The sequence below is a fragment of the Lolium rigidum genome, chromosome 7 (assembly GCF_022539505.1).
Source record: "Lolium rigidum isolate FL_2022 chromosome 7, APGP_CSIRO_Lrig_0.1, whole genome shotgun sequence".
NCBI lineage: Eukaryota > Viridiplantae > Streptophyta > Magnoliopsida > Poales > Poaceae > Lolium > Lolium rigidum.
In genome coordinates, this window is record NC_061514.1 from 177,544,267 (window position 1) to 177,571,377 (window position 27,111).

The following is a 27,111-nucleotide window of genomic DNA, read 5'->3' on the forward strand; positions in this document are numbered from 1 at the left end:
CAGCTGGCGCAGATCGGCGATGGTCATCTCCGCCATCTCCACCCGCTGGGTCAGATTCAATCGGCCGGATTTCGCCATCGTGGAACACTATCCTCCGGCGAACCGAATTAGGGTACACCCGAAGGTGTTTTGTGCAGATCCGTAAGGATCCGCACCCGTCGTCTGGATTTATCGACCAGAATCATCGATTCGCACACGGGGAGAAAAATCCAGGGCCGAAACTGCTCTGATACCACTTGCTATGACCTTGATCGCAGTCCTCGCGTCACGCACATGCAACGGGATCTAGTCCTTGATTTAACAGGGATGATATAGAGTTTTGGAGTTGCACCGAAGCAAGAGGGGGAAGGAGAGGTTCTAGGGTAATCTCATTACAATCATGATATCGTTCCCCACCCACACGCGTTGCTACTTACCCGATACATTGTCCTTGCTGATGATGGGCTGGGCCGTGATGGTCTTCATCTGGTGGGCCTTGGCCCAACGGATGTCATGCTTCCTGCATCTCCTCGTGACTGATATCATAGCAGAGCCATACAGTTTAGAGAGATTGCAAGCAGCCGAACGTTCACTGAAAGAGACCCCCACCCTACTGTTTTGAACAGTGTATTGGTATTTCAAACACACTTTGAAAATGTATCTACTTGTTTAGTGAGTCATATTTCGAAGTCCTGATATAAATGTTGAGAGCCAGTTTTTATAATATTTGCTCAAAAATGTTCAGAGGCAGTTTTTATAATATTGCTAAAAAGTGTTCAGAGGCAGTTCACAGGTGAAAAAATTCAGAAGCAGTTCACAGGTAAAAAATAATAATCAGAGACAGCTTTGTGAAGTGCCTCTTAATATGTTCGGAGGCAGTTTGTAAAGTGCCTCTTAAAATCTTCAGAGGCAGTTTTAAAGTGCCTCAAAACTGTCCGCTCAGGGGTACTTTTTCAAAGTGTCGTAAAATCTTTTTAGCAACACCACTAATTCGGCATTCCAAAGTGCCTGTACAGATACTTTCGGGTACTTATTTGATTTTTTAATGCGCCTTTGAATGCCTTGGCCACAGTGACGTAATGTGTTGGCTGTTTCTTTAGATCATCGTATTCGCTAGTACGCAGTGCGTGGGACGAATCTTCACGCTTTTGTCATTGGGAAAATGTAAGTTGATCATTCATCAGTTGTATCCTTATTTTTTCGGGTGCAGAAAGCGGAGTTGGGGCAGTTGTTTCCAAACGCTCAACAAGAGAATCTATGCCTAAAGATAACAGAGCCTTGGATTCTTTAATTTTTATTGGGTTTGACATTGAAAAAGGCAGTGTCATTATCAAGATATACAAAAAGAAAGACCAGTATGAAATAAAGATGGTTGTGCGCATAGACTGATGCGAGGTCGATCAATTTAGATCTTTTCTCCAGACAACCAGCGGGTGTAGAACGCCAGAGATTCTTTTGGCTTGTACTCAGGAACAGTGTGTCCAGATCCCTGAAACATGAATCTTATTAAAAGGACTGAGCCAAATTACAGTTACACTGGAAAAAATAGTAAAAGGTGGACCAACTCTCATCAATTTGTTGAGATCCTCATTCAGCTAAAAGAAATTGAAGTGATAAAGTTTTGGTTTAAACACAGTAGTTACTGTAGTCCGACCAGTCATGTCAAACTGGTGGAGGTTCACAAATCACCAGGGTAAGTCATTGATGCAGAAAAAGGTCTAATAAGCTGGTTCTATTTCTAGAATATTTTTCTGCTATAGAAATTTGTACCTAACAATATATGTAATCGGAGGTGGAGAAGCTGCAGTTAAATGCATAGTTAACTATTAAACTTGTATAGTTACATACCTTTATGGTGAGGAAGGTAAGATTGTGATCATAACCTTGTGTATATCTGCAGTCACAGAAAACAGACGGCTTAAATCAACTGTCAGACATAAGTTTCCTTGATCCCAATGAAGTCCAAAACAGCTACTCAAGGAAAGTGTAGCCATACAAGCATGCATGTAGCTCCTCTTTATAAACTAGATTGCAGATTGCTTCCCGATGACAGATCATTATATCGGGCCGCGTTGTTATTATTTAACAATAGCACACCAAATGGGAGATATATAATTCAACTTGATATACATGTAAATGATAATAATCAAGGTGAACGATATAAGAAGGAGAAGGTAGAACATCATACCCAGCAACTTGCCCTCCAAAGTACCATGATCGCCATGAATCAACAACTCCGTAGCCTAATGATCTGACCCATGCCTCCGTTCCGGTGAAAGGGATACAAAGATCATGATCTCCACTATACAATTACACACAAAAAGTTGTCAGATACCATTTTGATTTCTTCATCAAGAGATTAGATGTTGAAAAACGCGAGGGTGAGCACACCATGGTATGCCCTGGGCCTTTTGCAAAAGAACATATGCATTGTTATAAACGCGACAAGCAAATAACGAAGAACGATAAAAGAAAACGCAGCGGAGACACGAGATTTAACGTGGAAAACCCTTTCCAACACAGCACGGGTGCCAGCCAGCAAAACTTCACTATAACGGGGAGTGTTTACAAACACCCTGGGTTATCTTATAATCTGATAATCGCTAGCCGGTGGCTTACAAGATGTATATATAGGCGGTGGTAACGATCCGTACCGTACCGCGGGGGCTACCGCCCCCCGCACCCCCCTTTGCAGGCATCCCTGCAGGGCACGACGTATGTATGTGCTAATTTCATACTCTGCTACGCTTCGGCCCAAGCCTACCGACGACGGGTCTCGTTCCGCTCGTCAGAAGTTAGCCTCCCTTTAGTATATGATTTTGGATCACAATATAACACACATATTAAGTTTATTCCACAAGCGTGTATTGTGCGGAAGTACCAGTACTAATAGAAAATCGTGACAAAGTTATACACATGTGAACTGCGAAATTAGACCAATTTGCGCCACAGTGCCAAAAATCCATACTAGAATGTCTCTTAGATTTTAATTTTTTTTTGTATTAGAAGCATTAGTTAATCCATGCGTTAATTTTCTCTGGTCATTGTTCCACGGTCAGTTTAAGCATTCCAAAAGGATAATAGACTTAACCTTGCTACAAAGTTAGTAGACTTAAGCACATGGCATGCACATCAATGTAAGCTCATGAGATATGTGGAATAATCATCTTAACCCAGGTCCAGATAACCTCTCATTTATTTTCATGAAGCCATATATATTAAAGCCTATTGTGTTAAAGGCAAGAATTATAGTCTAGGAGACTAGGACCATTGTCAGAACCAGTTTACCCAGGGTAAATAGTAGGAGTGTGAACTTTGAAAGGTCGTCCATGTCAAATGATCAAGTTGCAGGTGTGTCTCATACCTGTAAATAAGTACTCGATATCCCATAGCTGTAAACATTTTGTGATACTTCAGCATGCTGCCTGCCTCATGAGTGTAGTCTATTCTTGCAGTATTCAATTCCCATGATCCAATTACGCTTTTCTGACGTGCCATGTTGACCAAAATTGTTCCCAACAAACAAGATGGAGTGAATTAGCGCTAATTTCAGGAGTAAATTCACATGAACTTCTGGTTCTCTATGGATCAGCAACCATACCGGTTTGGCGTGAATGGCAGCTCTTACATCTTCATCATCCAGCCATATGGTCGCGAGTTCGTCACTCTAAAAGTACATGTAATTGTTATAGAAAGAGAAAAAATTGCAATAACTGAAAGGGTATTGGTATAATTGCATACCATGCATGGAAGTGATCTACCAGTAAGCTTAGGCCACATGGGAACACGTCCATTGCTCACAGCAAGGCGGAGAGGCCATGAACGACCCGCCATCCTCTTCCTCACGGGGAAAGGCCTCTCGGTCTCACCTAGCTTTCTGAAGCTTGCTGGCAAGCTGCTGTTCACGAAAACTACCTCTTGGATTTCAGGGTGGTGATAGCATGGTGCAAGAATGTTGTACTGGTTCAGGTCTTTCAGTTCCTGCAGATGACATCACAAATTGAGGCCTTACTGAATCAATAAGATTGCGTATTTGCTTGTCGGGTTACAGGTTCTGGCACGTGGACATTACCCAACGCACTCGATCTATCTTTTCTTGGCAAACATCGTTAACTTCTCCCCAGAATGTGCCATGGCAAGCAGCACTGACATTCTGAAACAGTGCAACAGTCAAGTCATTTTACCATGCTATCTATCAAAAAATGGAATTGCGCATAAATGAGACGACGAAAAAGAACCTCAAAAAATTCGGTTGAGATGAGACCCATCCCATGTGCAAACGGCACGAAAGAGTTGTAATCGTAGCCCATGTCAGTTGCTCCATTACCAATCAGATAGCCCTGGATGCAAATTTTAACTTCAGGTTGTAAACTCACACACAATTTTGCATGCACAACTGGATACAAAGGATAAAATGTTACTGGGAATGACCTTCAGATTAATTCTTGGCTGCAGATCCTTTTGTGTCCCTGGAACGACATAAGCACGAGATGTAAATGACTTGCGATATCATATCAACTAATATAAACGATCCACTCATTGTAAGTGACAAAATATCCACCTTTAACAACTTCATCAGCTAGTGTAGGAATGTAGATCCCTGCATATGACTCTCCGGAAATGTAGAATGGGTTCGACTGGAGCTCGGTGTATAACTCGAACCACTGCCGCAATGCTTAATTACAAATCAGTTTCTTCTATAATGCAGTGTAGATTATCGCAATGGAAGCAGAGATTACCTTGAGAAGGAAGGTATGCGCATCAGCTGCGGTTTTCATGTCACCTGTTGTGTAATCCGATTTGTTCGACGAGTATGACATCCCAACACCAGCAGGGGAGTCAAGGTATATGATGTTTGAAACCTAGTTAATTTCAAAACACATTTAATGAATCACTTGGCATGGGAAAAAACACTGGCCATTTTCTACAAACAGTGGAACTTATATACGGTTTTGGGAGGGCTGACATGTCGATTCACATGCTCTATTTTTTTCGAAATGGAGGTTGATACCTGGCCTCTGCATCAAAATGATGCACAAAACATTTTATATTATTCAACAAACTTGACAAAGTGAATACAACAATCAATCCAAAGCCATCATGCTAGCGATGAAGGGGGTGCCAATGATCAGGATCATGTGCCCTGACCTCACACCTACGCACATCATCTAAAACCGAACCCCTCAGGAGCACAATCGGTCTGGCAGACCCTTAGCGTGCACTGGTCTAGAAGCCGCCACCGCAGTCTTCCCCATATTCATCTTCAAGACATGGATGAAAGCATTGACCTTGCTAGACATGCCACCGACGTTGACATGATTCCATGTCGATCATCACGCGTCCGCCACTCAGACCCTGCAGCGCCACACCACCAAGACCCGCCGTCGTCGATGAGGAAGATGCAACGCCGTTACACCATGGCCAACCATGATGTCGTGCAAGTCCAGCCCGGGAGAGCACTAGTGTAACATAATCTTCAAGTCGACGCCTTGAGGAAGGAAAACAACGCGAGATCGACACCGTCGTTCGACCTTGAATCGCGAGGTCTAGGCCCTTACCGAGAGCTGAGGAGGTCGAATAGGTACACGACGACTCCCAGGAGGAGAGCGACCGACTTTCGCCCATAAAACCTTCCTCCGCACACCCACGCCACCGGACGAAGGCAGGAAGACCCGCACCGCCGACGGCCTACCAACCTACCGGCACAAGAACCTCATGCTTGGCAAGGGCGCTACCACCACGTAGGAATCACCGACCTCACCACCGGCAAAGACGATGGGCTAGATCATGCCAAATCTGACTCCTCAAGACACTGTCGCGAGCATGGAAGCATTTAGTAGCCGACGAAAACGTCCCGCGCTAGTGAACCACAACCACACCAAGGGAGCCACAACTCCACCCAACGTTCCACCAATAATGGACTACCGGGATGCTGATGAGGGCACTAGGCTAGATAAACCTGCACCGACCAGAGTCGCCATGGAAGAGTCACCCTCGACCACGGGGCCAACACCGTCAGTCAAGGCCGCCGCGCACAAGGATCCTTGCCCCCACCGTCCTCCGGAGCAGGCATCCCCCAACAGACTCCTCGATGCGGGATTCCCCCAACAGAATCCTCCGACGATGGAGGGCAGGGGCGGGGCAGGGCTGGGATCCATTTAATACTAAATTCAGCGTAACTGATACATGCAATTAACTATATATCATGGAGAGCTTACATGGCTTCAGGATGGTGAATAACCATTCTATAGTTGAACAAACCCATGAAATACAGTTCATTGCAAAGTGGCTCAAACTCCTTAAGTATACCTTACCTGAAAAGTTTGTGGTGGGATGTGTTATTGCAAAGTTTCCCCCTACATGGAGGAATATCGCGACATCACTCACAAGAGGCATGAGATATTGATTGAAAAGTGTCTATGATGTTGAGGAGAAGGTCCGGGCTAACGAAACTACTGAGAAAGGAGAGGGTCAGTCTAGCGACAATATGGAAAGAATAAAAGGCATAACAATCCTGCTTTCAACAAGCCTACAAAAACTACTACCTTCAGGAAGAAGAAGATGAACAAAGCTGAACTAAGTTTCTTTACTGTGGAGATGTTGGCTACTTTTAGAAGGATTGGCCAGATCGTACATACCACAAAGGTAAAAAGGGAAAGAATGTCAATGTTGTGATCCCTAGCAATACCGATGGGTAATGTGGTCGCTGTATTATTCTTTCGGTATTTCAGTATCCATGTTGGTGGATTGATACGGTGCTAATGTTCACATGTGTGCTGATATCTATATGTTCATTTCTTATCAGGTTGCTCGGGATTCATCCGTCTTGATGGGGAACTGGTCAGATGATTTTCTTCGTTGTGTTGGCACGGTAGATTTGAAGTTCATTTCGGGGAAGATCGTGCAACCGAGTAACATGCAACATGTCCCTACTATGAATATTTAATCTCATTAGTGGCTCCTTTCAATGCACATATGGGTTAAGGTCATGTTAGAGTCGAATAAAGTAGTCATTTCCAAGCATGAAATTTTTTATTGGTAAAGCAGGTTATGAGTGCGGAGTCTTGTTCCGCGTTTTCCTTTCAGATTTTTGCAACAAGTCTGTGAACCATTTTTGTGGCGATGTTCATGATGATACTAGTGTTTGAGTCTCTCGTTTATGTCACAATAATTTTGGTTTAAGTCTCGGCTATCTAGTATGAGTTTAATTCACTACTGCCAAAGGTTCTAAGTGCCATAGTTTTGTGCAATCAAACCAACCTTGGAAGTCTCATAAGACGATCGTGGAGAGAAACTTGGCACCTCTAAAACTCATACATTCTGGTCTATGCGAGATGAGTGGTGTGTTGATAAAAGGTGGAAAGAGATATTTCTTGACGTTGAATGGTTATGCGCCTAGATTTTCTATGTTTATTTGTTGCAAACTAAAGATGAAGCTTTAGATTACTTTAAAATTTACAAGGCCAAAGTTGAAAATAACCTAGAGAGAAAGATCAAGCATCTTAGGTCGGATTGTGGTTGCGAGTATTTTCCTAAAATATTTGAGAAATTTTGTGAGGAAAATGACACTATTCATGAGAGGATGCTTCCCTACTCGTCCTAATCAAACGGGGATTGCAGAAAGAAAAATACCTAATGCTGACTAATTTGGTGAATTCCATGTTAGCCACTGATGTTTCATAAAGGCATGGTGGGGGGGGATTTGTTGAATTTTTGTCATGTCTTGAATAGAGTTCCTAACAGTAATAAAGAGAATACCCCTTATGAGTTGTGGGCTGGAAGAAAATCAGCACTTTCTTATTCGCGCACTTAGGGATGCTTGAAAATTTTGATGTAAGCTGATATGCATGTTGATACTATTATGGAATCTCGCGATGCAATATTTTTTGAGAATATATTTCCTATGAAAGATATGCATATCACCGCTAGAATTTCCTCTAAGATAATTCTTCAATCTAGTACATCTAATAATATTGTAAACAACCACATGAGGACATCAATGAGAATGATGACAATGAAGCTCCTACAAGGAGCAAGAGAGAGGGTTGCAAAATTCTTTGGAGATGATTTTATTGTGTACCTTGTGGTTGGTACTCCCACGTTCATTGCGAGAGGCATATGCATCTCTAGATGAAATTGATTGGAAACAAGATATCCGTAACGAGATGGAATCAATTATTTCTAATGGAACCTATGAGCTATCAGAACGATCCCATGGTTGTAAACCCGTGGGCTGCAAATGGGAGTGCAAAAGGAAGCTAAGGTCTGATGGTACTATTGAGAAGCAAAAGGCGTAGCTTGTAGAAAAATGCTACACATAGAGAGAAGGCAAAGATTATTCCGGTACCTATTCACTTGTCGCTAGACTAACCACCATTCGTGTACTACTTTCTATGGCTGCCTCTTATGGCTTTATCTTCTATCAAATGGATGTAAAGAAAGCTTTCCTTAATGAAGAGTTGCAAGAGGAAACCTATATGAATCAGCCTAATGGTTTTGTAGTAAAGGGTGAAGAGAGAAAGGTGTGCAAGTTGTTAAAATCTTTATACCGCCTGAAACAAGCATGAGCAATGACATGAGAAGTTTGACAGAACTTTAACTTTTGTAGGCTTTGCCGTTAATGAAACTGATAAGTACGTTAACTATCTCCATGGTGAGTGCGAAGGTGTTATACAATGTTTGTATGCTGATGATATCCTGATCTTTGGAATAAACATGAAAGTGATAAACAAGATCAAGTCTTTCTTTTCAAAGAGCTTTGACATGAAAAATCTAGGAGAATTGATGTGATTCGAACATCTAGGCTGATTATAATGGGATCTTACTTTAACACAATCTCATTATGTTGAGAAGATCTTGATCCGATTTGGCTATATTCATGGCAAGTCTTTTTCAACACCTTTATGACCCGAGTGTGACACTACGAAAGAACGGAAGGATCGATATAGAACGATTGAGGTATTCTGAGATCATTGGCTTACACATGTACTTAGTGAGCGCAACAAGGACCAACATCTTTTTTTCTATGAGCAAGTTGAGTAGGTTCATGTAAAACCCGATGATTGATCATTGGAGTGCACTTTAAAGGATCATCTGTTACATGTGTGGTACAATGAGTTATGAGATTCACTATTCAGTGCACTCAGATGTGCTTGTAGGATATAGTGATTCTAACTGTATCTCTGATGTAGATGATATCTACGCCACTAGTGGGTATGTATTTACCTTTGCAGGTGGCATTGTGTCATGAAGATCTTGCAAACAAACCATATTTATGAGGTCAACTATGGAAGTAGAACTTGTTGCTTTAGACACAACCACTATTGAATCATAATGACCGTGTGAGATCTTGATGAACTTGAATGTGGTTGAAAACACGTTTCATCAATCCTTTGGATTGTGACAATCAAAATGTTATTGTCAACGTGAACAATTCAAATGATAACGGCAAGTCATCAAGATACGTAAGGAGATGTTTGAAGTCTGTCAGGAAACTGTGAAACTCTGTAGTAATAGATGTTACGGAAATTCATCTTGGCTCCCGGGAGCATTTGCTCCCGGATTTTTGGGGAGCAAATTTTGTTTTTCAAAACTTTTCAAAAAATTCTGAAAAAAATCATGCACGTACCTGACCATGGCACGCACCACCTTGTGAAATGTCGCTGCGAAATGTCATCGTATGCGTCCTGGGCAAAAATGACAAATTTCCAGATCTGAGATTCATATTTTTGGATCTCATTTCATGTCAGAAATTTGTCATTTTTGTCCAGGGCGCATACAATGACATTTTGCAACGAAATTTTACACGGTGGTGCGTGCCATGGTCAGGTACATGCATGATTTTTTTCAGAATTGTTTGACAAGTTTTCGATTTGTTTTAATTTTTCGAAAAAACCGGGAGCAAATGCTCCCGGGAGCCAAAACGCCGCTCTTTAGATGTTACATATATTCAAACATACAAAAACCTGATAGATCCTTTTACAAAGGGACTATCACGTAATATGATAGAAAGTGTATCGAGGGAGATGGGTCTGAGACCCATGAATGTTGCACCACAATATTAACCCAACCTTTGTGATCGGGGATCCCATGAATTAGGAGCGTATTTTGTAACCCCCCTCTAAGTGAAGATGCACAACTCTGTGTAGCTGTAAGGCAGGTTGGCAACATGCCTTAATGTATTTTTATTAGCTATTATTAGCAAAGATGTTGTTCTACAGATCATTCTTGAAAGAACACAACTATATGAGTCCAATTGTTGAACACCGCAATTTGTGAGATTTGGGTGGTCTCTAGTAAGCTCATGAAGAGATCAGGAAGTATGACGTATATGCTTCACTCGCGAGGTAGGCTATTGGCAACTATGTACGGGTTATGACTTTGAGTGAAACATGTTCATGCAAAACTTGCAATTCAAGGTGCCATTGTTCAAGTGTGAATGAGTGTAGTTTAAATCTCTAGGCAGAAGTTCAACTTAATAGTATCCACTGAAACATTGGTATATAAGCAAGTAGCCATGATTGGCATATATCTAAATAGGCATTTGAGATCCGGTGGGGATTGTTTAAATATTGGATCAAATACTAGTGGACATATCAGATTTTAGAAATTCCCATAAATCTCAAATCCCATGTGTGGTAGCTCATGTGAGATGCACCCCAAGTTGGTGGCAGCTCACATGTGAATGCCAAGAGGTGTGGGCACTAAGTTTAGTTCCACATGAAAAATTGAGAAGAAGGTAGAGTAATTTATAAGGAAGATTGTTTCACCACTTGGTAAGTGAGTGAGCATAGGAGTGATACACTCACGCTCCCCAGTTTTTCGCTCATCTCGCCATGACGCGCCCGCCGTTCTTATGTTGAGTGGATTGAGCCTTGAGCCAAGCTTTATTTTTTTTGTTCAGGAAAACCGAGTCTTTGAGCGACGCGTCACGGTTAGTTGGTTCGGATCGCTCCCGGTTAGTGTGCTACCGTAACTGACTTGAAGATGTGCTGTGGACGTGACCCACATTGTTAGGGTTTCATGAGCTCTTCGACCGGTCTTCACCAATGTTTTCGTCAACAGTCACTGCTGCATCGACAACTACCCCATCTACAACTGATCGATACGTGTGTTGTGATCCGATTTATTTAGTTATGTCTGTTGTTGTGTATGCGTTGTTACCGTTCATGCTGATCAATACATGTTGTATGTTCGATTTTCACATGTTAGTAGTTTATGTTGTCATGTTTAATATTCTAAACAATATAGTTATATCTTGTGGATATTAATATATTCTTTTTATTGAGAAACTAAATCCTAAAACATATATACTTTGGTCCGATAGTACTCTGGAATAGCACATGTGGTCTCTTAATTATTTCATAATAACTCGTTGGCCTCGACTCTAAAGCTAGTAAGTGTACTCCCTTGGTTCCTTTATACTCTCTGCCTTCAAAACTACAAGTTGTCTAAGGTTGATTGTCTAAGCGGAAACACTCCCTGGCACTCGACCGCGCCCGCGGTCTGTTTTGCGCGAAGCGCTCGCGCTACAGCGTGAGTCAATTCTCTTTGTTTTGTCGTTTGTGTTAAGTACAGTTTGTCGTTTTGCTGATCCCGCATGCCAGGAGGGTCGCAGCTGTCCACCACGCTGCTGCGCGTCGTTTTCCTTTTCCGCGCGTGGACTAGCTGCGCATGCTACTCCCGACAGCATCGCCAACCGAGCCGCAGCACAGCAAAGCTGCCTTCCTTTTGCATTTTTTTTTTGAACAAGGGTAGGGTGCTGAGCACCCTAATAAGTACTATATTATAGGGTAACAAATATCTTTTTTCCTACAATTTCGGATTTTTTTTTAGATTAACGGCATGCTGACACGTATGCTAAATTGTGGTTAATTTCCGCAGTGATTTTTTAGTGTACAGTTTCGGAGCTATCTTGAAATTTTCGTGCTTCTTTTGTTGTGTTACGTGGTGGGTGTCTTTGTGGGATGGGTGGACGTAGCAGTTTTATTTTTCTGGCCCGCTGTACTCTTTATCGTGTGCTTAGATTATGCTATATATTGCCACGTACGTAGAGTTAGTTAAGCGGCTGGTCAAAGCGGTGCCTAGTTTTTCACTACCGAATGATTTAAGCGTCTGTTTTGCCCTAACCTTTTTTTTTTCTCGGGTCCCTTTTTTCTCTCCGCTCTCCTCTTCTCCATTGCCGCCGGCGGCCCGGCGCCTCATCCTTCCAGGGCCGGCGCCTCATCCTTCCAGGGCCGGCGCCTTCCTCTCTCGCTCCGGCCGCCGCGCCGTGCGGATTTAAGTGTAGTGGACGTGTGCGTGCTCGCCGGCTGATCGACGGATATGAGCGGTGGCCCTGCCCTACAGCAACATACCCTGACGGAGCTGCAGCCATGGAGAGGGTCGGTTCCTGCTCCGGCGTAGCGGCCATCGACGAGATGCTCCGGCTCCCCCAATCATTCTCCACCCGTGCCATCCCTCTTTTTGCGACCAAGATAGTAGAACCTTGGAAGATGCTTTCATGGCGGCTGCTCCTCCTCCGCCCCGTTGGTCGGGTCGTCTCCTCTCCTTCCTCGCTGGAGTGTGAAGGAGGTGGCGCGCGCTGCGAGGCTGCGGGTGAACTCGCCGTGCGAAACCCTCCGCGTCGAGGCCCCATGTCTTCTCCAGGACCGGCCGCTGCCTCCAACATCATTCCACAACAGGTTCTCTTCAGATCTGGTCGTTTTTTCTTTGCTACCGCATACTGCGACTCGGGGAGACCACTTAATGTTTGCTTATATCCACATGGCTGCCTCTTGTATACAGGAAGTTGCTTCAGTTTATCAGTCGGCGCTTCGCTTTTGGTCGATGAGGGGTGGTTTCCTGTCATTTGTTTCTGACGAGCGTTTCAGGTTTCACTGTCCTTTGAATTGTTGTTGTGGTCCTTGCCAGGATTCTGCTGCTCATTAGCAAGATTTGGTAGGACGATTTGGCAGGACATGCTACGAAGCTTGCCTTTTCTGACCAGAAGAGGGACCTGCCAATGGCATAGTCAACAATCGCTAGGTACCAAAAATAATCTCCCTTCTTCCCTTTTTCTTCTTGGATTCTTGCTACATAATTTGTCCCTTCCTTCATTACCCAATTTTTTTTTTGTGAAACTGCAAAAACTACATACGTTCTTTATCTTGCACTATATATTCTTCTATTTGTATCTATTATCATTTCCTGTAAGTAAACCTTGCTTACTGTAATGTCCTAATTCTTTCAAGAAACATATTATGTAATATCCTACCCTTCTGCTAGCAAATACTGAACTTCTGCTGACTGTGGACTTGATTTTTTTTAGATTCGTCCTTTTCTTTTATATAAAGCATTGAATACAATTTTTCTATGCTCCTTTCATTATATCTGCTTATGCTAAGATAATGAGTAAACAAATAGTTAATGAAGAATAGGTATGGCAATTGTTTTACTCTGCATCAATACGCATAGTTAATTGTATTTTACAACCTATATATTGTTGTTGACCTACAGTAGTTATGTTTGAACATTCTGATTGTGTAGTTCACTGGGAATATAGAGATCAGGACACACGGCATCACTTGATTGGATTTTATTGCCGTTGACCATGAGGTATACTCTTGAAAATTCAAACACTTTGTTTACTCGCCCTCTGTTATAAACTGCTTGGATTGTTGGAACCAATATGTGGTCTCCTTTTCCCAACAAATATATTATTATATGATTATATTTGTTTATGGTACTTAATCTTCACAGATGACAGAATTCTTTTTACCATTATAATGCTATTGTTCTATAAGTACTTAACCCTATTATTCATTCAACTATGAATAGATCAACATTTACTTACTCTGTCTTTCTAAGCTACTGAAATGTCCACCTGATAATAATATGGTACATGATTAAGGGAAAATGGTTTGGCCACCGCCTGAATTTGAGTTACGTATACAGGATACCGTTTAAGCCGTATGCAACCCAGTATATGTGAGATACTTATATAGAGCAAAGATGCCACGTTATTGCTCGGTTCCAATTATTTGTACAAGGAAAAAACTATATGGCGATTAAAGTTATAATTTTCCTCATTAAAGCTCATAGAAAATTTCTCCCTAGAGTGCTTTGGTAACTAACTTAATTTTTTGTGTACAATTAATATTAAAGTCTGGCTGCCATTTTAGGGAAACACGATAGAGGGAGCTGTGTACCAGCCAACTACGTCGATCAATTCAGAGACTAATGGAAGGAAGGCTTGATCTACATTTGAGATGTTCATTGTCGCGGGGGCACGGAAGAAGTGCAAAATGGCAGACCATCCGTACATAACCAACTTTGTTCAATGTACAACGAAAAAGGAAGTTACTCTTCAGCCTGAGAATTTCCCTCTGTTTGCATATAAGGCTTATCCATTTGATGTTATGGAATATTCAACAGTACTATTCTACTGATGCAGCCTAAACTCAGTTATTGTTGTGTAACCTAAGTAATATTTTGATCAAGCATTTCCTGTTCAGCCTAGATTTGTCCCGGTTGTTATCTTTTCTTCCATAGCATATCTAGGGTATTTGCATCAGCTTCTGCATTGGTGTTTCATAGCGCAAGCCTTTTTAGGTCATGATTATGTTATATTTCTTCATTTATTATATGCCTATTCTTTATCCATCATAAATTTGGGCTATAGCATTTGTTTTCTTAGAATTATGAAGGCTGCTTAAGGGAAAGGACTGTCATGACATACTTTTGATTTCTCATCTACGAACTAAAATTCCAATTCAGCCATCAGATAAGTAGCTGCTGTATTTTATTTTGTCTAGATGGATTCTTACACTCAGACATAATGCATCATGTCCTTGCAAACAAAACATATAATATATATACCCTCTTTGTTTCCTTTTCGACTGTTTGAGAAGTAACTTATCAAACAACTGTACCTGCTCATTTTTGCTTTGTCCATTAGGCTTTGCTCTTTGTGGACGAGTTCATGATACGTGGGCCATGTGGTTAACTGAATTCCAATCTCCATGAAGGTGGTGCTATGATCTAAGCGGTTAGCCTTTTACAAACCTCTGCTAATTACATGAAAATCTCTACAGGTATAGAATAGTCCGCGGACAAATTAACTTTTCATGTATCATTCACCACTGGTATGCCCTCAGAACCGAGAGCTTGACGCTTTCTGTTCACTTAATAATCAGCACACACGTTTGGTTTTGTTGTCCTGGAAGTGCATAATCATTTGTTTTATAAAGCTTATCTGAGTAGCATTACAAAATAGTGCATGCTTACTGCTTAGTATTATACCGTATTGCATAAATATTCATGTGTACATGACCAGTCACTACTCAATATGAAGGTTCAATTTTTTTTAAAAAAAAACTATGTTACAGCCTGTTTTGTGGGTTCTAGAAATATATGCAATGAAGGCAGATTCTACACATCACGGTATATTTATGAACCATGTTGAAGCATCTCGCCTATCATAAAACCAATATTCAGTATAAGACAGTTGTGTCAACCTTACTGCTTAGTATTATACCGTGTTGCATAAATATTCATGTGTACATGACCAGTCACTATTCAATATGCCATTTCAAAGGTTCAGTTTAAAAAAAACTAGGTTATAGCTTTTTTGTGGGTTCTAGCAATATATGCAATGAAGGAAGACTCTACACATCATGGTTACACAACTGCGTTATACTGAATATTGGTTTTATGATAGACGGGATGCTTCAACATGGTGTGATGTTGATAGCAGCGTCTCCAGGCAAAAGAAAAGTAGACATGTCCCTAATATGGGCCCACAAGTTGTGTTGTTCAGCGAACAAAAAGCAAGTGAAGATGCTACGTAACTCACCGTATTCTTTCTTTCATTTACATGGAGTAGTACTGGGAGCGACTATTGTGTTAACTAATGGTTTCTTAGCTGCAGAGTAACTTCTGACACGCAATGGTAAATATTGTAATGCCAGTTTGGTATCACTTTAGAATGTCTAGGCTTGCCACACTTGTGGACTGGGTACACTCTGGGGTATGCCATCATTGTTGCTATTGAAATCATTAATTTGGGGCATTCTGCACAATTGAACATATGTGATGCAACAACCTATATTCTATATTGTCGACACACTGGGTACCTATATTTGTAAATTCTAATAGATAAATGTTCATTGTCACAATCAAGTTCTCCTTAGAAGTGTGTTATCACAGCCTTCTCTTAAAAAGTAGTTAATGAAGCTTCATTTTAAGGGTCCAATGGTCAACCAGAGGGAGAAATTTTGAAGCATTGTAGTTGACTACATTTTCTCTGTACATGTTAAATGTATCTCATTTCTTCTTCGCCTTTCTAGCTGCACTATGTATTTGTATCCTTGAATACAATTGTTAGGAAACATGTCATCTTCTGAATTGTTTGCAGCGGTGCTAGGCTTGGTTGTTCCTCGGCTTGCTTTTGTAGTGTAGCTGCTCACTTAATAATTCGCAAGAAAACACTCCTATTCTCATGTTATCGTGATAAGTTTTATTGTTGATATATGCAAAGAAAATTCCACGACTTCAACGACTTATTATTTTGAAATCATATATTTTATTGTTCAGCTATTCATATGGGATGTCCAAATAAAGATGATCAGTTTCACCTTGGATTTTCTCAACATACAGAATAATACCCACCTCTAAGTATTTTAACACATTGCTTATCATCCATCACAGTTTCGTGATTTAACATGTAAGCATCCTTTATTCAACTTTTGGCTGGGTGAGGCGTGCCGCCGCGCCTATCCTTGCTAGTTCATTAATTCAGAGACAAAGTACATATAGTATTACATATCCAGACAGATGACGCCTCTGAATAGCAATAGCAGTTGAGCAAGCCTGATTGCTATGAGTTGTACTAGAGCAGGAACAGTCTTCCTTTTGCATGAAACGTTTCTTTACATGACATGGGGCTAGCTATTGCATGAGTTAATATGCATGCATGCTTTTTTGTTTGTTTGCGTGCGATGGGTTAGCATGAATTGATACTACTACTTTGAGTAAATGCAATTATTTTATGGAAATGTGTTTCTTTGATCACACTTAAAAGTAATTTTGTGTTGAAATTAATTTTCCCCTTTCTTCAATTCCCTTTATTTTGTTACTTTTGTATCAATATTTATATTACTTGGACTAACTTTTTTCTAATTTCCTTTAATATTTTCTCTTTTTCCTCTTTTTGTTGTTACTTTTATATCAAAATTATATTATTTTGGGCTTATTTTTGTCTATTCCCTTTTAACAATTCTCTTTTTTTTTGTATTTGGTACGCTAATTTATATTCTTTAGGACCAACTACTATAATTCTCTTTTTCGGGCTAGTGGTTTTTAGGGGGGAAATAACGGGTGGGGAAATCAGTTGCAACTTAAATGAACTACCACTTGCTATTAAAATTAAGTATTGTTGTAATCACGGTTTCTCACGTTTTTGGGAAAATAACTGGCATAGGGTTGATAATGTGGAGTCGATAACTTATTACATTTACCGTCAATAAATAACGGGCAAAGGGGTTGATAAATTGTGAGCTAAAAAGTCGCTAAAATATTCTAAATAAAATTTGGCTTTTAGGGTTGATAACTTTTTACTACCGTTGATAAATAATGGGCACTGGGGTTGATAAGTTGTGAGCTAAAAAAAGACGCCAAAATGGTCTAAATGAAAGTTGCCTTTCTGGATCGATAATTTTTTACATTTACCGTTGATAAATAACGGGCCGAGGGGTTGATAAATTGTGAGCTAAAAAAGTCGCCGAAAATATTATAAATAAAATTTGGCTTTTCGGGTTGATAACTTTTTGCATTAACCGTTGATAAATAACGGGCAGAGGGGTTGATAAGTTTTGAGCTAAAAATATTCGCCAAAAATATTCTAAATGAAAATAGGCTTTTGGGTCGATATTTTTGTTGCATTTACCGTTGATAAATAACGGGAAGAGGAGTTGATAAATTGTGAGCTAAATTTTTTGTTAAAATATTCTAAATGAAATTTGTCTTTTCGGTTCGATAAAATTTTACATTTACCGTTAATAATTAATGGATTGAAGGGTTGATAAATTGTGAGCTAAAGAAATCGTGAAAATATCCTAAATAAAATTTAGCATTTCGGGTCGATAAATTTTTACATGTACCATTGATAATTAACGGGTAGAGGGTTGATAAATTATGAGCTAAAATTGTCGCTCAAATATTACAAATGAAATTTTGCATTTCGGGTCGATAATTTTTTTTACATGTACAATTACTTTTTAAAAAGTAAAAACGGTTTGAATTTTCAGATTAGAAGATAGTATCGCTAACATCAATAATTTTTGCTAATAGTGCGTACGCGGTCTGCATTTAGTGTCCGGTTCATTTGGTAGGTATTTAAGTTTAGAACATGTTGCTGATTTTACTTCTATCATGGTTACGATAGTATAAAAAATGGTGCGTACTCCCTCCGTTTCTTTTTAATTGACTCAAATTTAGTACAAAGTTGTACTAAATTTGAGTCAATTAAAAAGGAACGGAGGGAGTATTCGTTAAGCACGTGAACCACTAATCGCTCAGCTGGTTGTCTCCCGATGCTTGCGCGCTCGCGGGATCAATTCCGTGAGGCTCGTTTTAATTTTGCCAGCCTGCGGTCGACCGCCAATTAGGGGTGCCCTTGTCTAAGATCAGTCAAAAACCAATTACAAGTCTATGCAAAAAAATATAAATATCTACTATATAAATCAACGCCAATAGATTCACTATAAAGTATATTTTTCCAAACTAACCATTCAATATTGTAGATATGAATATTTTTTTCTAAATATTTGGTTAAAATTAGTAGAATTTAACTTTTAACTATCTTAGATGTTTTATATTTTAGGACGGATGGAGTATAAGATTTCTTCCACTAAGTGTATGAAATGACGGAGGCCTCGCCCAGCAGGTCATATCAAAATTTTATAGCACATCTCTTGTCTCCTCGATGTACTGATCAATCTCCATTCCCACTGTGCGGGCACATGGATACGAGCATCTTCACCTGCGTCCCCTCAAAGCGACCTCCAAGCACCATGAGATTTATCGTTTAGGGACGTGTTTTCTTCGTACCACATTTAGAGGACGTCGCTCCCCAGATCGTGTCCCCCGAATAGAATTTGAGATTTTTAAAATTTAAGTGAAAATAGTTGAATTCATTCAAACTTGCTATACATTACATAGATTCAGACGAAATTCGATGAAATTTAAACCTAAACCCTAATCTAGTATTACTTGTGGCGCCAGAGGGGTCGCAGTATTGGTGGAAGTTGTATATGTCGTCGACGATGACGTCCTGCTTGTCGCGCTTGTCGGGCTCGTCGACGGGCTCGTTCTTCACCACGCCGCTTGGCCGAGCTTCGCCGTCATTGGTGAGGTCGACGAGCGGCACCCCAGCGTCGCGGGTGGACATGGGATCGCCGCATCGAGGTCGCCCCTCCAGGCGTTCTTGTCGTTCAATGACGCCATGCACGCTGCACACAAGCCTGGGCAGTCCTCGGGGTCGTCACCGCTGGCGATGAGGCGCTGCTGCCGCTTGTACTCCGCCAACTGCGCGGCCTTGGCGGCTTCCTCGTCGTCATGGTCCTCCTTCACCCCCGGCTTCGGGACGAGGAGGGCGCTGCCGGCGCGCCTATGCTGCGCTGGTTCGCGAATGCTGACGCTGCTGCCGTCGCGCCTCCGAATGACGGGCGGCGTCGCGTACTTCGACTCTTCCTTCACCTCGCGCTTCAGCACGCTGTACGTCATGGCGCGGTGCGAGGAAGGCGTCGATCGCGCTGCGAGGAAGAAGAGTTCGAGGAGGACAAGTACGTCCTCCTCGGTTGCCAGTGCGCCGCGGCCGAAGGAGATGGTGGCGGCGAAGGCGGCATCTCTAGCCTTGGGGCGCCGTTGTGGATGTCGTCGATGATGTTCGGGGCGGTGCACCCGGGAACGCCCAGAAGCAGATGCGCCCCTCCCTGTTCCAAGTGTTCTTCCGGCCGACGAGGCCGTCGGTGCTGCTCATCACGGCGTCGTGCTGCGCCTGGAAGAAGTCCGCCCACCATTCGTTGTTATCGGTGGGGGCCCAGGTGGGATCGGCTCGCTCCTCGGCGCTGAGACGAGAACGCTGGGTCTTGATCGCGTCCCTCCAGTGTTCGGTTCCCACTGGCGGCGGCGGGACGCCGACCCTGTTGACGGCCATCCTCCACCCGCCGCAGCTTGGCAGGCGCATGTCCGGCGGGACAGGGTACCGCGCGCGGTACAACGCCCACGCCTCCACCACCGTGAAACTGCCGCGGCTGAAGCCGTTCGCCGTGAGGACGTTCTTGCGGGAGGACGACATTGCCGCTGAGGAAGGAGGTGCGGCGAGAGGAAGGGGGTGCAGCGAGATTAGAAGCGGCGAGATTGGAATGGGGAAGGAAGAAGGGGTGCTCTTTATTGTACAACGGCGGCAGGCGAGATGGCAGCGGGGCGTTGGCCGCAATAAACGCCAGCGCAGATGGCTACGCGCCCATGCACGAAGAGACGTGTCACTGCGTCGCCTGGGAAAGCTAGGCGCCATTAGCGTCTCTTGACCAGAGGTAGGCGACGGGGTTTTCAATGTCCGTGTCACTGACGCGCCAGTCCCGGCACTCCTTGCCTCGCTTTTCGTTATTTCCGGCATGCCCGGACTGTCCCCTGTGGACTGGGATGGGCTCAGGGCGCCGATATCGTATTAGGCTGTGTCGGATGGAAAGGACCTTTGGGACGCGCGACTGAGAACGAAAAAATATCCGGCACGCTCTAAAGTCTAAATACCTTTAGAAGTCGTTTGGAAGCCAGGTTTTCATTTCATTTGTAGCATTTTGAAATGAATACATGTATTCATTTCATTTACATTGTAATTTCAGAAATGGACACTTGTTTGCCACATGAATTGTAAATGACAGTAGAATTCAATATTGAATTTGTTTGGTTGCCACAGGAATTGTGAATGACAGGTTTCAGCTCGGAATTGTGATTACACATGGCATCATTTTGCTGGATTTCCCAAATAAAATGATGGCCCAATTCTGTGGCAACCAAACAGTCCACCTATGAAATTTTAAAATGAATTCCATGATTCCAGGCTTAAATGATGGATACCAAACGACCTCTTAGGGAATGTTTTAAGGGAGGCGACTGGATTTGCTCTAAGCCATCCGTAGGCGAGTCTCATGTGGAGGTAGTGCTAGCTCGATAACTTCGATCTTGCTTGAACAATACACAGATGCTTATTTTGTTCTCTGAATCTATCTATTGGCTTTTCCTTTCACTTGCTCTTTTTCAAAATTTATTTGGAACGTTGTACAATGTGCTTCAGCTTTGTTTTTGGCCGCTAGTTACTTTTTTTTTGTGTGTGAGAGAACTTGCGCTAGTTATTTGATGCAATGCATGCAACACATTGCTGGATTATCTGGCATGCAAAAAAATGGAATCACATAGTTGCAGTCATTTGGGCGATTTGGAAAACAGGTAATAACGACTTAGAGCATCTTCACTCGCGTCCCCGTAGCGTACCCAAAGGTTTTTTAGAGATTTTATCAATCCTAGTCGCGCGTCCCAAAGCCCCCTTCCGTCCGGCGTGGCCCAATACGCTATCCGACGTCCCGAGTCTGTACCCACTCCACAGGGGACGCTTCGGACGCGGCGGACAGAGCGAGAAGCAAGGAGGGGAGTGGCAGGCCCGACCCGTCATTGCCACACGAACGACGCCCAACCGTCGCCTACCTCGCGACGGAAGCAATTGGCGTGCAGCGACGGTGCAGTTTCCACAGAGACGAATTGATATGTCTCGCCGCGCCTAGCTCTCCGTGCCGGCGTTAATGCGCGCCACCGCTCCCTCGCCTCCCTCCGGCATATAAAAAGGGGTGCTCGCGCATCATCCCTCACACAAACCCTAGCGCCTCTCTCCCTAATCCTAGCCTCCACCATCTCAGGAGTCGAGGGCCAATCCATGGCTGGTAGAGGTCGAGGTCGAGGCCGAGGTCGTGGCCGCGGCAGCCGTGCTGGAGCAGCAACGCCTCCAAGGTCATCATCACCTTCACCGTCGTCATCTTCCGAGGGGGAGTGGGAGTTCGAGTTCATCATCGTCCTCAATGGCGACACACTAGGCATCTAGAGGCTGTCGGACAAGTTCGACGACTTCGTCGCCAGCATGGGGTCGGCCGCGTTGTCGCGGTGGGAGGCTAGCTGCATCTTTTGTCGGTGCTCGGTGGACGTGCTCTTTGACGGGCGTGGCAAGATGTACCTCCACACCGGCTGGGAGAAGTTCGCGCGCTACCACGACCTCCAAGCCGGCTGCGTGCTCAACTTCTGCTACCAAGGCGGCGAGGAGATAAGCGTGAAGGTATTCGATGCCACGTCCTGCCGCCGGCACTACCACAACGACGACGATGAAGACGATGATTGAACACGGCGAGTTTCTTTCTTTGCCGCGAAGATGACCGCCCACCAATTGAAACTACTAGGGTAGGTTTCTAGATGGTCTTCCTACGCATCAAAGAACAAAACCCGGGCACTCGCTCAACCATCTGAATTTTCCTGTTTAGGTAACTGAGAGTGACTGAGAGTGTTCTTTCTTGGCAGCGAACACACGAAAACCGCGAGGCCAACACTAGTTAGGTTTTCTCATTTTGCAATATTTTAACCATGTTTCAAACTACGTATTAGTTTGTGTAATATTCCTTCTCTCTATTGAAATGAAAATGCAAAAAAATAAAAAAGAATTATTTTAATGTTTGGAGGGTGCATTTGGGGGACGTGATGGGGCAGCAACGTGTTCCAAACGCGGCACGAAGAAAAAGCGTCCCCAAACACTTGATCCGGCGTGATTTGGAGACGCTTTGGAGGGGACGACTAAAAATGCTCTTATGTCCCCCAATTGACGGCTGGGCTAGGATTGCAGAAGGAAAGGGAATCGAGGTTTCTCGGACTAGGATCCAAGGATGGGCTCCGCTGGAACGAGACATGGATGAAGGATGATAAAAGCGTAACAATGTGATGGCATTCTGGTTGAGATGGTTTAAAAAAACTGCATATATGATAAAAGCGTTCGATTTAAGCCCTTTCACAATAAAAGGTTCTTAGCGTGGTATTCTACGCCAGATGTGACACCATATTAAATGATGAAAGAGATAATTGTTGTATCTTAGCTACTCTCTCCTTTTCATTTACTTGGTGTTTCGAATTTAGTCAAAGTCAAAATTTGCTAGGTTTGACTATAGATGTTGATATTTTTTGGTGATAGTTTAGTCAAACGTTTTAAAGTTAGACTTTGACAAATCCTAGAACACAATCTATTTATAAGCATAGGGATTAAGATACAACTCATGCAAAAAATCACACACACAAAAGTAGTGCTAGTCTAATCACATACACGAGGCTAAAATTATTAAATTTAGATAAAACCCTAAAAGTACATTGTAGTAATTAGTTTTTAGCATACATCACTATCTGAAATAATGTGCTAAGAAACAATGTATTGCGAATGCCTAACTACTACTAGAACAACTTTCCCACTATCTAATTAATGTTCACACACAGTGCATCTGCAGTAATGTCGATGTCAATCTCTTTGTGTTCTACTCCCTCTTCCCAAATTAACCTGAGCTATAGGTTTAACTAAAGCTATTTTTTGTAAAATTTAATCATCTATGTGAAAAAGAATGCACATATTTACAATAGAAAATCGATATTATTAGAATAGTGATAAAATACATATTTTCAAAAAAAAAAACGAGACCCATGGACGAGCATCCAGGGTATATTCTTACAGGAAAGCTAGGGGAGCTATGAGTAGCAATCCGCGGTGTTCGAGACTCAAACCCAGGTCGCTAGGTAGCCGAAAGCACTCCTGCCTCAGCTAGTCATCTAACCCTCCGGTGATGAAAATCGATATTATTAGAATAGTGATGAAATACATATTTTCATACTGCAGGTATTGGTGATTGATGTTGATAGCACTTGGTCAATTTACATAGTTTGACCGGACTATACCTAAAACGCACGGTAATTTTGGACGAAGAGAGTAGTATCATCATGACACCGTTTTCCCGACTTCCAATTTGTAAACCAGATCTGCGAGACTTTGTTATTCCTAATGATCTGACAGACTCCGGGATAACTTGGTGTCAGTCTCCATGATACAGGTCCTAATTAAAAAAATCTTATATATTGGTTTAATGAACTACTAGCCGACAACGCAGCCTTGATTAACGTTAAGTAAACGAATCTGGGGCTAGTGTCAGTTAATTTGCATTTTTCATCTCAAAGTTATCATCTGTACGTACAAGACAGACGAATCTGGCGCTAGTGGCAATTAATTTGCATTTTTAACCCAAGGCCATCCTTTTACACACTTGCAGGACGAATGGAGGAGATAATTTTTTAGCATAATCTTTCTCACCACATATTTAGGATGTGTGGTTAATAAAGATAATGCTAACAAATAATCCATTGTACATCATATTTTGTTATTATATCTAAATTATGTGGCAAGCTTAAGATAAGACAATCATATCAACTATTGCAAAGTACTTCATATAAATGGATGCCAAAGATTTATTTAAATTTATATGTATCTATACATTATTGCAAAGTACTCCATATAAAAGGATGCAAAGATTTATTTAAATTTATATGTATCTATACATTAAACAGAATCTAGATATATCTAAATTTTAATAATTTTTTGATATCTTTTTATGATTAATTTACCAATCCACAAACAAGGGGTAGTCCTGAATTTATATGCACTGCAAAACTGCACCATATTGTCCAAGAAAATATCCGCATAAACTTGTAAAAGTTACGAGTACAGAGACTTTATAACTTCCAGGTGAATTACCTTTGACCAGCTATACGGATTGAGCTGCAGCTTCGGCAATCCTCCCGGAGTGCTTCCACGCTCAAAATTGAAGGGGCCTAATAAATAATTAAATAGCAGGGCTGGATCATCCTAAAATCAAGATCGAACACCACCAAGCTAAGAAAGCATTGTGTCTCGAGGACGGGAGGTGAGATCGATTCTGACCGTTCTCGTAGACGAATCCATCGAAGCTGGAGCAGCCTGGGCCGCCGTTGAGCCAGAGCACGACGGGGTCGGTGGCCGGGTCGCGCTCCGACAGCACGACGTAGTAGAACAACCTCCTGTCGTTGCTCTCGTCCACGGTTACGTACCCGGAGTAGTGTTTGGACGGGAAGGCGCCATCGAAGCCCGGGAGCTGAGCGACAAGGTGGTTCTCCGGGGCCGCAGTGGCGACGGAGAAGAGGAGCAGCACAAGAGCGAGGAGGGGAAAGGGCGAGGACGCCATTCGGGCCCGCGATAGCAGCTGTTCGGGAAAATGATATAGGCGGAGAGCCGGTGGTAGATCAACACAGTGATGTTATAGGCAGGTGACCGGTTGCCACACGCGACTGCATTTAGATTATCTCTAGTAGAGCCCGGAAAAACACGAATTGAAAAAATAAAGTTTAGTTCATTTAAAACGTAAGTTATGTTGATTTTCGCAGTGACGCGGAATAGAAACCGTAAAAATGGAACTGAAAAGCGAAATTCAAAATGGCACGGAATTAGGCGATGATCATAGTTCGATATGATATAGATGCTTCGATTGAGCATCAATATTTCCATAGTTCGACAAATTGAAGCTAAATTAGTGGTACACCGGCAAGCGCAACCTAGCTAAAGCAAAATGCGGCCTATATTGACCTATGGCGTGCAGCGATGCCGATGGTGGCGCAGCTTGTCGGCGGCAGACGGCGCCGATGCTGTCGTGGAAGATCTTCAAGCATCGTCGACGTCAAGCTCGACTATTTTGAGCTGGACGCGGCGGACGCGGGCCTCCCGGCGGGCCGCCTTGTACTCCCTGACCTGGCGGACGGCGTCCGCCTCCTCCCGGCGGAAGCGCGCCCGAGCCTCCGCCGCGCTGACGGCCTTCCTATGCTCGAGGACGGCCTCCTCCTCGTCGCTGCCGTGGACGTAGTCCCCGGCGGAGAAGGTCGGCGACCGCGCGGGGACGAGGTTGTCCTCGTCGCTGCTCTCCGCGACAGGCAGCCGCGGTGCAAGGCTAAACTGGCCGGACGAGGAGCCCTCGCCAGCGTTGCCGTAGCGCGCGAGCTTTCTTGGGGGCGTGAGCCCCCAGTTCGTCCACAGGCGGGCGTTGCGCTTGCGTGCGCCCTCGCTCTGTTTCCACTTGCGCCGCTCCGCGTCGGTGCGGAAGACAGGCGGACGCGGCGGCGAGTCGCCGCCGTCCAATCCGGCGGCACGGCCGTCGGAGCGTCCACGGGACGCCATCGCGTGGTGGCGGGCGCTGGATCGCTGGTTGCGGCGAGCTGGATTGCTCGCCGGAAATGGTGAGTGGCGGCGGCGGAGGGAGAGGAACGGCGGAGGGGAGTAGGTTTTGCGAACCGAACTCCCCTCCATGAACCCTTTTAATACGGGGCGTGCGGGGAGTTTCTCGGGCTCCTGAACTTCTTTTACGGCCGGCCCATGTTTTCGGGCTCCGTTCTGCGACAGATTCGACCCGAACCCGTAAATCCACCGGAAAAGTTCAGTTCCGGCGGGATTTACGGGCTCTGTTAGAGATGCTCTTACAACGTGATGTTGGGTATCATCTTCCCGGACCGGTTGGTCCTGATCTGGGTCTGAAAAAGGGGGTATTGGGGACATGATATATTGAATTCTTTGAGACGGTCTAAAAAGGAGTAAAAGTTTACTACTTTCTCCCTTTCGGTTTATAGGTCTTAATATATGCCTACATCGTAAATTTAATAACTAGCAAGATGCATGATATATATTACAAAATATATAACATTATAAGATTTATATATTCTTCTTTCTAATGATATATACTTTTATGTTATATAATTTATATTATATTGGTCAAGTTGACGATCTAGGGCTGCGTGTAGACCCTATAAACAAAGACAGATGATATATATATATATATATTTATTTATTTATCATATAAATATATATGATAAATATATATAAATAGGGTTGTCAATTATTATTTTTATTTCCTTGATTTTTTTCCATTTTTGATACAGCACATGAGAGAGGGGAGATGTAAAGCCCCCTATTCAGCCACCATTAGGTGGAGTGATGAAAAATTC

General features: G+C 43.0%; 1 pseudogene; it reads right to left on the reverse strand.

The window, feature by feature from the left end:
- Nucleotides 1–1,263: 1,263 nt before the first annotated feature.
- LOC124675829 lies at nt 1,264–25,307 on the reverse strand (annotated as a pseudogene).
- Between the last annotated feature and the right edge of the window lie 1,804 nt (nt 25,308–27,111).